Here is a 12,381-nt window from a genome sequence, read left to right as displayed (position 1 = left end):
TATGGTCAAAGGAGAACACAAAGAAGAGAAGTGAGGAAAAGGGGAGAATCCAGAGGCTCACCAACATGAAGGGGGTGGTGAGGAAGAATCCAGCCAAGAAAACTTAGGAGTAGTCATCAGAAGGGTGGGGGGAATACCAAGAGATTTAGAATCTCCCAAGTCCAGAGAGATGTAAGAATGATTAATAGTTTCATATGCTCATGTTCCTCAGAGAGGTCAAGTAAGATAAGGACTGGAACATGTCCATGGGATTGGATTTGGCAGTTAGAAGGTCATTGTTGATCTTGGCCAAGCAGTTCCAGTGGAGTAATGTGGGCGGAAGGCAGAGTGCAGAGAGTGGTGAGGTGAGAAGACCACTTCCAGTGCAGACTACCCTGAGTCATCTTGAAAGAGGAGGTGCCAACAGCATATATGAATGAGGGGGGACCCCCAAATGGAGTTATCATCTGGATGGCAGGCCTCTTGCAGAACAGGCTTCCCCTGCTAGGTGAGTGTTCTAGGATCCCATCTGTATCAGTGTACCAGCTGGTGTTGTTGTGAGAGGCTGTGTTCAGCTTCTGTGAATTTTTTCTTAAGACTCTTTCAGTGTGTTTGCCCATTTCAGGATGGGTGATTTATGAGGACATCTGCCCACACTGCTGAGTGTTCAGCAGTTTTTGGCCAAAAGGGTGTGACCCTTGTGCCCCACCCTCCCTGTTCACCCAGTCTCACCCACAGCAACTTTTATTTCTCTGGATGAAAAAAGTCATCAAAGGGAAATGTTTTGCTGATGTGGGAGAGGTGAAGCAAAAAATGGCAGAAGCACTAAAAGGAATCAATCAACAAGTTCAAAAATATTTTCAGCAGTGGAAAAAACATCTCAATAGGATGTATTGCATCAAATGGAGAGTACTCTGAAGGTTACTGAAGTTTAAACCTGTAAGAATAAATGCACGTTTTTTCATAAATAAATCCCATGTTTTGGTCCCCCCTCACACACACACACACACACACACACACACACACACGCGCGTGCGCACAAAATTTAAGCACTGGAGAAGCCAGTGTTGATGAGGGGTTAAAAACTGAGAGAAGCTGGAAGTCCAGCCAGTGCCTCCTAGTAACATCTAGTCAGAAAGTGAGAGGAAGATGCCTCGTAAATCAAGTCCAACACTTTGTCAGAAGCTCAAATGGGTGGGGAGTGTTTGGAGAGATAAGTCCAATACCCAGAGAAAGCCATAGTGGGTGGTTTCTAACATGCAGTTCATTGATAACTTTAACATTTTTCTTTACACATGTCTACATTTAGGCCATAGTGATAGAAACCAAATTGTGATGTTACCCAGCGTGGTACAAAAAATATTAACTATATGCTAAACTTGAAATGCACGTGTTCAGAAAGTATCAAGGATTCCTTTCTTATTTCTGTTCTCTCTCACTCCCAGTCCCCAGTCCCTGCAGTCCTACTATCTGTCCTTCTTTGTGAATGGCCAGAGAGCAACACACTGAGCAACTGGACCTCGATTTGGTCTCACTGTTATCTTTTCTGATATGAAATGTTTTGTAACAGCAAACACATTTGTCTGTAATTGTTGCCTTAACTAATTTTTTTTTCTAGAAGGGAAGTTAATGGTCATTGTACCAATAAGAATTCTGGAGGAATAAGAGGAAAGCAGCACTGTGGACACCTGAGAGGTGTCTTTAAAGCTTACAAATGTGTTCAGAATTTCTGAAACTTATTTTTCAGGATTTTTTTTACCTTGTCCAAATATATATTAAAATTTATTGATCACTATGATATTACTATATAAATTATGCTTATTATTTTCATTTCCCACTTAGGATAAGGGTCCAAGTTATGTTTTTAGTGTTTTTTTAGGAGGTATAGAAAATTAACATGTGTACAGGTGATTGTAAAGAACTTTTAAACTGTATACTATAATCTTTAACATAGGAAGAATAAACATCAAAGGTTTTATTGCTGACATTTTTTTTATTTTAATCTAAAAATCTTTGATAAGGTTTTTTTCAGGTGTTTCTATAGCACATTCCTTGCTGTGGAGCAGAGAAAGGCTTTGTAAATGGACCTATTTATTTCTTGGAGTTTCCGCTGTGGGAAAATTTCCTAAAGGAATTTTACTATTAAAGTGTTTTCTATCAAAGTTGGTATTAAGTGAATGTTTATTTGTGGCACTGTGTTAGGCACAAATGATCCTATAAAAAACAAATAAGACCTGCTTTCTCTCCTTAAGGAAAGTAGAGTCTGTCTTGGAGAGAATCGGTACAGTTTGGTAGTACAGTATGGTGAGAGCTAAGACAGAGGCATGTAGAAAAGTAGTTCATTGGGAATTAATGGAATTTCTGTAGCAGCAGCAACATGGGTTAAAGAATATCAGTGAGATAGTGTTGAGAAAATGCATACCCTTAGGAGAGACGACTGGGCAGTGGGGTGGGGTGTGAGATGTGTAGAGAGATGAGAAAGGGTAGGTGGTGGAGGAATTGCATAGCATGACCATGAGGAGTTGGGGTCTTATTTCTTAGGAATTGGAGTGTCATTTATGATTTTAAGAAATGTGAGTGACATTTTAGCCATCGTAGAATTTGGATTGGATGGAAGAAAGGCTGAGCAGAGGGACCAAGGAAGAGGTGGTCGGTATTGAGAGAGGAGATGGGAACCCAGGAGATGCACATTTTGGCATGACGTTAGAGGGGAAGGGCCAGATAAAGGTGATGATCATAATGGCCGATAATTATTGATTTTATCACAGTCTACCAGGCACTGTGCTATGCATTTTATATGTGTTATTGTTTAATTTTATTATTTATAATTTTAGGTGTTCTTAGTGGTTTGGTTTTATAGATAATTTATCAAGGTTTAGAGAGAGGAAGTCAAGCCCCCAAGGTCACAGAGTTAGCATGTAGCAGATGCAGAGGTGAATCAGCCAGCTGTCAAAAGGTGGAGTGAATGGGTAGAGCCATTAAGTGAAATAGGAATGAGGAAGCAAGAGCTGGTTTATTGGAGGAAGGAGTCAATGTTTGCTTTTGAGAATAGAAATTGTATACAGAATACAGAGAAATTGCCTGGGTCTGAGTCCTGTCTCTGATACGTAGTAGCTCTGTGTCCCTGAGCAATTGGCTAACCTCACTGTACTTCAGTTTCCAACACATGAGGAATAGGGGTGTAGTAGTACTTTTGAGATTATTATGAGGATTAAACAAACTACTATAGTAAAGTGCTTATGCTAGTGACTGTTGTGGAGTAATTAATCATCATCAGTGTTAGCGATATCATCATCTGTAGTCTATAAAAATCCAGAGATCTGTTTTGAAGATGGATGCGCTACTTGCTGTAAAACTCACAGCACTTTCCTTCTAGCAGGGATGTAGAGCCCAGGGAAATGGTTTGCCTGAATGGGCCTCCATAATTCCTTATAGTGAAACCTCACTTGTAACCACAGAGTCTCGGAATTTTTATTCCTTTAAGGCGCTCAGGATTGAACACAGGTTCTTCTTAGACACCTGGTTGGCCAGTGAGTTTTAGGAAAAATGAACAACTCGTTGAAGGACTTAAGTCTGATACATTTTGAGGTCTTCCTCTGAATTTCCTTTAAAATTCTGCCTTGCTATGCTCTGCCTGTGTGCCCTTTATTTCCTGGTCAGCTTTGTCATGCGAGAAGCCAGAATGACCTCACATCTCTGGCCAACCGCAGGTTTTAAGGCAGCTGCAATGGAGAGTATTGACCAACATGTCTTGGGAAGGGGAGGGGAACAGGCCGTGGTGTTTGTCACCTCCCTGAAACACAAAAAAGAAACATTGGGTTGGCCAAAAAGTCCGTTTAGTTATTTCCGTAAAATAAATGACACATTTTTCAGTTTCACCATAATTACTGATTTGGATGTTTTGAGTATATTGGCTATTTCCTGCTATTGGCTTCTATAGTGGGTAGAGGTCACGGTGCTGCTAAATAATGCATAAGACAGCCCCATAGCAAAGAATTATTTGGTCAAAATGTCAGTAGTACCAATAAACTTCACAAACCACTTTTGACACCTTCGATCAGTCACAGCACCTACTCCATACACTGCACAAACCTTTTTTGTGTGTGTTTCAGTTGTGTTTTTACCTGTCTTGAAATAATAAAGCATAGTATGCTGAAAATGTTGCATATTTTCTTCCATCTTATATATAAAATGACTGCACAAAAATTCAATTTTGGTAAGTTTTTAAAAAATGCACACTGATATGACAGCTGTCACAATACAATCTAACAAAATTGTTTCGAATGAAGGTAAGACAACTAAGCACTACTAGAGCCATCCTACAGAAAAAACTAAACAAACTTTTTGCCAACCCAATATGTACTTTCCTGGGGCCACTGCTTTCTTAAATTTCTACCCTTCCCCTCAAACCACTGCCATTTTTCATTTCATTGAGTTTTCTTCATTTGAACACACTGTACTATTCTACATAAATTGAAAATATTTTATTCAACACATTGTTGTATTTTGACTTAGCCTAAATGCATAACACAGAATAAAAGTAGACATAGTACAGCTGTTCCCCCCACACTTACTGGTTAAGGATTATTTTAGTCCTACATTTTTAGTAGGGACCATCCAAATCTGAGCCAACTTTTACCGCTGCTGAGCTGTAATCCCAGTTGGAGCTGAAGGTGTTGCTGCATGTTACAATGTAAAACCTTTCTAGGAGCAGCAGAATTTTTTTCTGGTCGTTTACTTTTCTAGACACAGATGAGAAGTGTGGAAACATATGACAGAAGACAGCACAAAGCAACAGAACACCTGAAGTTTGGGGCAGCAGACTCTATGGGCTGGAGGGGTGAAACGGCATGGGACCACAGGCAGGACCATGGCCTAATTCCATGGCACTTAGGGCTAGACCTCGCCACTGAACGGCTCTGACAAGTGGCTCTGAAAGACATGGTTTGGCTGTTGGCACAAAAATTTTGTGCCATTTTAGGAAGCACAGTGGGTAGGAATCTGAAGACCTAGATGCGAAGTCCTATGACTTTTGGGATATCTCTGGACCTCCATCTGCCTTGTGGTTCTTATCTATAAAATGTTGAGGGAGGTACTAAGGTGATTTTGCTGTCAGAGAGTTGATTCTAGAGTAAATTTGCATTGTAAGATAATTCATAAAATCCAAACTCTCTGGCAGTTTTCCTTCACTGGCAGTCAGTCAGTATGTACTCCAGAGTTAGTTGAACAACTTTGTTTTGAGCATGGCGGTTACTTCTTACAAATATTGTGTTCCGAAGGTTCATTTCTGGGCTGGTGGTTTAGCATGTCAACCAACGCTTTGCCCTTATTGACGGTGTTGCATAGGTGTGTATATCCACAGGGCTCCTCTCCCCCAGGCTGTTTCAACTGCCATGTCCCTGACTGGCCTTGAGAGAGAACCCTGGGAGGAAGGTTTGGAGATTGCGTGAGGCACATGGCCTCCTGTTTGCCTCACATTGCTACCCCGCTGTGGGAGACCTTTTCTAGATCCTCGGAGCAAAGGGCTTGGAGGTGTGGGAATCCCTTCTCCCCTTGCCCGGTAGGCAGGGTACTGGGGGAGGAGGAGGCAAAATGTGTTGCTAGCAGTTCCGATTGGAACACTGAATTTATTTCTCCGTGGGACCGTGAGTTGTTACGTAGGCTTCCTCCCAACATTCACTTCACCATACCACAATGGTATCTAAGGAGCTAGGGACCACCATCCAAACTTCACTAGGGTGTGTGACATTCTTGCAGTCAGAGGGTCTTTAATGCAGAATTCAGAAGATCAAGTCAGCGTTTGTCAAGTAGGGCATGAGCTCTAAGCAACTGCTGTAATCTAAGCGACCATTATAATTTCTTTGAAGTTAATCAACAAAAGTTGAATACTCACCCAAGTATGGTGAATGATCAGTTATTATGGGGTTGTGATTTGTCTTGTGGAAGTTGTCAGTTTGTGGAATCATTAATCTCATTGCTAACGTGGTTTTTAATGGATTCTCTGATTCAGTTATTTAATTTAGAACTTTGTTAAAGAATCATATCCTTCCCTAATCCACATTTTAAATTCTAAGAATTCTATAAAAACAAGGCCCATTAAAATGTATTTTAATTTCCTATATTCAGCAACTATCAAAATTATCCACTACAACATGCGTTATAAAGGTGCTTATATTAATTAAAATATACATGGTATATAAATACTATCCTGATAAACTTTCTGTTTTAAGTGTGACGTGCTTAACACATCTAGTGTAACCTGAAGTTTGCGGGGGTAAAAGCTAGGTAAACAGATAGTCACTTGCTGAAATATTGTATAATTTAATTAAGCTGACATGCCTTAACTAGCTTATTCTTCAAAGAGATGTCTGTTAATTTGAACAGGATTAGTTTGTAGTCTCTTTCCCCACACCAATCAAGTTTTCTGCATTTCAAACATAGCTCTGTATTGTAATTATAAAAGTTTGTAGAGAGAGGTTTTGAAATTTTGTTTCCAGGTGTGCAGATTGCAGTCTAGTGAACTTCAGTAAAGGTTCTGGATAACATGTAGAGAGAGCATATTGTGTTAGAGAGATGTCTTTGCCGATGGTCTAATTTTTAATTGACCTGTTAGCAGAAGGACACCTGTGTCTTCTAATCTTCGTTATTTTAGTTCCAGTTAATTAGCTCTAAAAATACCATATAACACCAAGAAAACTGCCATGGGAACGACCCGTGGGACCTTGGGCCTGCGGGCTTCCGTTTTTGTTACCTGTGGAATGTGGAGTCAGAGAATACGACATCTGAAATTTCTGCCAGCGTGAAAATGTATGATTCCAACTTATCTATGCTCATTCCTTTATTCATGGCATTTGTAAAATGGTGTAATAATTTTTCTTCTAAGGTTTTTTGATTTTTAGTCATGTGTTTCAAAGATCTTTGGGACCATAACTAATGAGTCTGTAATCAGTATGTATTGAACTCTGAAGAGATGGGATTTGGTATAGTTAAGAATCCATGTCCACCAACTCCTATTTTCAAGAAGGCCACTTCAGACTGTGGCATGTTCATAGTCAGCAGAATTCATTGAGTACTTATTATTCTGCCCATTATTTTGTTTAATCACAGTAATCCTGTGATCTACAGCTCCATTCTTTGTTTTGGCACATAATATATTTTTGAAAAATTCTTTCTTCTCTAATACTACTGTAATTATGAAATTTATCAAGTATATAGTATTGTTTTTAAAGGGAATTTACCAGGATTTTTGGCATTTGATGAAAAGAATTGGAATTGATGTTACTGTTTGATGAGAAAGAAGTATTGCTTTCTAATTAGGCTATAAGAATAAATTCCTTACTAAAATCTTTTTTTCTTGTGCTTTTACTTTTAGTACTTCTTTTCTGTACAAGTCACAAAGCAGGGAAAAGGCAAAAAATACAGGAGCTCCCTGCTTTTATTTTCAGTGCTTAGCTCACACCTGATTTCCAGGCAGTCTGTAGTGAGGAAAGGGTGCAGTGACATTTGTCCTCCTGCAGGTGGCACTCTCTGCTGTGCTGTGGTCTGTGGGTGTTTAACATTTAAAATAGAATGTTTACTGATGTTACGTAATCCTGAAGATCCACACACCCACTCTGTGGGTTAGGCATCTCACAGAAAAGGAAGCCAGACTTCACACAGCTCTGGATGGCTGGCTAGTAGTTGCTAGATTCCCAGTCTGCTGCCTGCGTTTTTACCACTGTCAAAATGCTGGCTGTTGCACCATTCAGAACAAATTCAGGAACCAGTGAAATAGCATGAGTAAGCAGATCAGTGCATATTTATTGAAATATTTATTGAATGAGTAATAAACATCGGTTGAATGAATGAGTTAGTTAAAAGGGGTACTGTAGCACAACAGACTCTTCCCTTTTTATCACTGTGACCCCTTGGCTATTTGGTAGTTCTGGAGAAGGAAACTTGGTGACCTGTTGTTGAGCTTGAGACTTTATTTCAGTGGTAAATGTAATGTCATTGGAAGCGCTGACTAAAACACAAAGTGACGAGATATTTAAAAATACCTAAAAGTGAAGAATGTGTGTAGTAATGACTTGGTGTAAAGGTCAGGTGTAGTACTATATGTCAAGCAGACAAATGTGTGAAAATCTACAAGACTGAGGGTGATAGCTTAATTCTGTGATCTTTTGGATAGTAGGTTGTAGAAATTAATCACAGAACCAGAGCGGAGCTAAATATCAAAATCAACTAACTGTCTGTGGGAAGTCTCGCTCAATGAAACAGAGCCATTATTGACTTAATGTTATTGACCATTTCATTTCGGAATGTAAAGGTAATAATCAGGGGAGTTGATACTCTGAACCTAATTTGATCCACAGTGAGGGCTTAATTAGACAGGTAAACGTAACAGGAATCCTGAGTGGAAGGCCATGCTGCTCATTCAACAAATTCAGCAAATGATTGAAATGCCTCCTCAGTGCCACGTGCTGTTCCAGATGCTGTGGGCTCATTGGTAAATGCAACAGACAAAATCCCTGTCGTCAAGGAGCTTTCATGTTAAGAGCTGACAAAGATCTGTTGTCCAAGAAACTGGCCTCGTGATTGCTTGATGCAGTGACCTTAACCTTCACGTCACTTCAGACTCCTGCTGCAGGTCACATGCTGAGTATTTGCACAATCTGGAACTGTTTCAGAAATCTAAAAATTCCAATATCCTTTCTTCCCACATTTTCTTTTCTTCAATCTCATAACGATTGGTTGCCCGTATTTCTCCTTCTGTATCAGCGTTTGCCTGGCCTCTTCCTCTTTCCCACCCAGTCTGTACCCCGTTTTTGACCATGTGGCTTGTCCTCTCACCAGTGCCTTGATTCCCTCGGCTTCGGCTTCGGCTGCCTCAATCCACCGAAGTCCCATGTCCAAATCGGGGATGTGTTCTGCATCCTCAACTGTTAGATCCTGCTGGAGAATCTCACGTAGCTGAGAATACTGATATCCTCGGAATTCCCGATTTTCAGCCTCTGCTCATTTCTCAACCCACTGTAAATTCTTTTGTTCATCCTTGGTCAGTACTCTCCATCCTTGGTCTCTTGCTTCTCATGTTGAGTTTTGATGCCAAACTTAACATAAGTCTCTCCAGGACTGGACTTGAGCTGCTCTTGAAGTTTGTATTGCCTCTCTTTTTTCCTGTTTTGCCTTTTCCAGTTGGCTTTTACTCAAGGATGGCTGCCTTCATGCCGCTTCCCTGGCCATGCAAATTGGGGTCAGTGTCCCTGATCAGGACACAGGGTGCTCTTCTCGTGGGCACAGACTGAGGTTACTTTCACATTTTGTATATTTAGTGACTGGCACAAAGTGGGTATTTAGTAAATGATAGCTAAGGTAAAAAATAATAAACAAGAAGAGAATTTGGAGCAAAGCCAGAATTTAGAGAATTAGAAATACAGAGTTCCTAAACCTCAAAGAAACTATAGGCAAGATGGAATGGGTACAGTTTCTAGAAGGGAGAGTGTTTTTCATTGAACAAGTGGAACTAATACATGAAAGAAAGGCAGAAGGATGTGAGACAAATGCATATATATAATTATATATTTTATAACACAGGGTCTGGCAGAAGTGAGGCCTGCTTGAGTGTGGTTGGTAGGATGATAATATGGGTGTGATCGTTTATAGTTTTAATTTGAATATTTCACCTACAATGTCATGTGGTGTGTTTGAGTGTGAGAGTGTTATGTTACAGAATTACACACTTATGATTTTATAATAAAAGATTTTGTAATAAAAAAATGGGGGCGTTATTTGTGCTGAGCCCTGTATATGTGTAACACATAAAAGGAGGACACAACCCTAGGAGAAGAATGAGCTGAGGTTTTAAAAAAGGTTAAGGCTGACCTTTCACATTTTATATGTAGAAGATGAAAACAATAAGCAAATTAATATTCTTATTAACAAATTGACCCTATACTCAGATACAAAGAGTAAATAAAATGTCTCAGCTTCCTTTTGCTTCTGTCTTCTCTGACATGAAAGATGATCTACACACAGACTAATAAGGGTAGAAGCACGAATAACAACAGGAGAAAAATTAAGCCTAAGATAGGGGAAGAGATTGTACTAGAACCTCTGGCTGCTCCAAATGACTGCACATCTCAGGTTCACAGCTGAGAAAATTTGTTTATGTCATTGCCAGGCTAGAGATTTTTGAGTAATTATGGTGAATTTGAAAACTTTTAGAAGACTGTCAAGGAATAAAGCTCCAAAATTATTTTTAAAAGAACGCAGATGCCATAGATTTTAGTGATCTATCCATAGATCATGGTGTATGGTCTTTTTACTGTATTGCTGAATCCGGGTTGTTAATATTTTGTTGAGGATTTTTACATCTATGTCCACCAGGGATATTGGCCTATACTTTTCTTTCTTTGTAGTATCTTTGTCTGATTTTGGAATCAGGGTGATGGTGGCCTCGTGAAATGAGTTTGGCAGCTTTCCCTCCTCTTGAATTTTTTTGGAATAGTTTGGGAAGGATGGGTTTTGGTTCACCTTTGAATGTTTGGTAAAATGAAAAACATTTTACCAAACATTCAAAGAAGCCATCCGGTCGAGCCCAGTCTTCACTGTTAGCAGGGCGCTCTATGTGCAGAGTAGGAGGATGCTGCCACTGTAGAGACCTAGATTCCTGTAAGGTCTTTGACATCATCTGTCCTGTATTTTATTCTTGGGGACGTGGTGAAGTGGACTATAGTATGGGTAGTTAGTGAACAACAGCACTCAATCTTAGGAACTTACTGGCAGACTGGCAGGAAGCCTCCAGGGCCGCTGGTGCCAATCCTGTTGCACCTGTCAGTTTTACATCGTCTCCCACCGCTCGCTGTCCACTGATGACCTTGCAGCCTATTTCCCCGGGGAAATGCGAGCATCCCCATCTCGGTCCGCCCACTGCCAGGCCCACTAATCTCCCTGCGTCTGTGCTCATGCGCCCCGTCATCCCTGTTCCTTCCACTTGTACATTGGATCTTCTTTATTGTGCTTCCTCATTGTTCCTGAAATCATCTCCTCTTGTAGTAGTTTTTCAAGTATTTTCCTTTCTCTGCTGGACAGAGATGCTGTACAAACATGCTATAATATTTCAGCTTACAAACACACTCTAATATCTTTCTTTAAAAAAAAAAATAAAACCCTCTCCTATCCTGTGTCCCTTCACCTGTGTTAGTGATTTTCATGCTGTTAAATCTGGTGGTCAGTCCCCAGTCTTCATCTCACTCAGCAGAATTTGTCACAGTTGATTGCTCTTTCCTGTTTCAAACTGTCTTTATTTTGTTTCTGGGCAGCACCACTCTCCCAGTTTTTCCCCTTCCTTGTTTGCTGCCACTTCCGAGTCCCCTGTGCTGGGTCCTTCTCCTCTCCTACACTGAGAGGTACTAACCCCAGGTCCATTCTCTGCTTCAGGCTCTCTCACCCATCTAGTCCCATTAAAATACAGCAGCATGCTGACCACTTCCAGATGGGTTCACGAGTTTCAGCCTCGCCGCCTGAACTCCGATTGGTATACCCCACTGCCTACCTGATACCCTTTTTGCAGTTTCTAAGAGAGCAGTGCTGCTCTTCACACAGGCTTGAAAAACCTTGTAGTCTTTTGGGGGGAGTGAGGGGGAGGGCCTGAGGGGATGCAGGAAGGAGATTTCTACAGGGAGAGACTGTTCCAGGGGACACTCTGTTTCTTCATTCCACACCTCACTTCCGTCCCTGAAAGCAGGAGTGAGTAGGCTTTTCTTACTCAGTAGTAACTTTTAACTTTTCCTCTTGCACTCAGCATCTGATGCATCAAACATACACTAATCTCGGTGCCCTGGAATGCTCTTTGCCCAGCTACCCTCATGGCCCACTTTCTTACTTGCTCCATGTGCTTGCTAAAAGACAGAATTATGAGCCTGGACAGAGTGAAACTCCATGGGCATCCAAACTGGGCTCTGCCAAATACAGAGATCAAGAATCCATTCTCATCTAAGCGCATTAGAGAAATCCCTCCCTTGGCCTAGAAATGTCCCTTGATGAGAGAGACACAGATGCATCCTGTCGTCTGTCAGTTTTCACTTCTAATGGCCACGCTGAGTTAGCTAGAATCACCCTGGCATTGCAGGATAGAAGGCTCCACCTTGTAATAGTCCAGCTGGAGGGGCTGGGCTTCAGAGCAGTTAATACTGTACCATCTCTGTGCTTATAGTTTGATAATTCCCTTTCCATAATTCTAGAGTTAAAAATGCACAGATGATTTTGAATAGCGCAGGAGGCAGCAGGGACAGGTGCGGAAGGCGTGTTGAGGCTCCATCCAGAGCTGTTCTGTCTGGTTGAGCAGCCGATGCACTGGGCACTGGTGTCTGGCTTCCATAGCTGTGTGGACCTGCACCAGCCTGGGCAGAGATGGTTTTT

At 41.0% G+C, this 12,381-nt stretch overlaps 1 protein-coding gene across 1 annotated transcript in view; it reads left to right on the top strand.

Annotated features, from left to right (window-relative positions):
• The window catches only part of LYST (lysosomal trafficking regulator), a 161,290-nt gene that overhangs the window by 7,353 nt on the left and 141,556 nt on the right, over positions 1–12,381 (top strand). The gene's annotated exons all lie outside the window — the stretch shown is intronic.

The sequence above is a fragment of the Artibeus jamaicensis genome, unplaced genomic scaffold, assembly GCF_021234435.1.
Source record: "Artibeus jamaicensis isolate MK-2021 breed Jamaican fruit bat unplaced genomic scaffold, CSHL_Jam_final contig_473, whole genome shotgun sequence".
NCBI lineage: Eukaryota > Metazoa > Chordata > Mammalia > Chiroptera > Phyllostomidae > Artibeus > Artibeus jamaicensis.
This window is presented reverse-complemented; position numbering and strand designations above follow the sequence as displayed.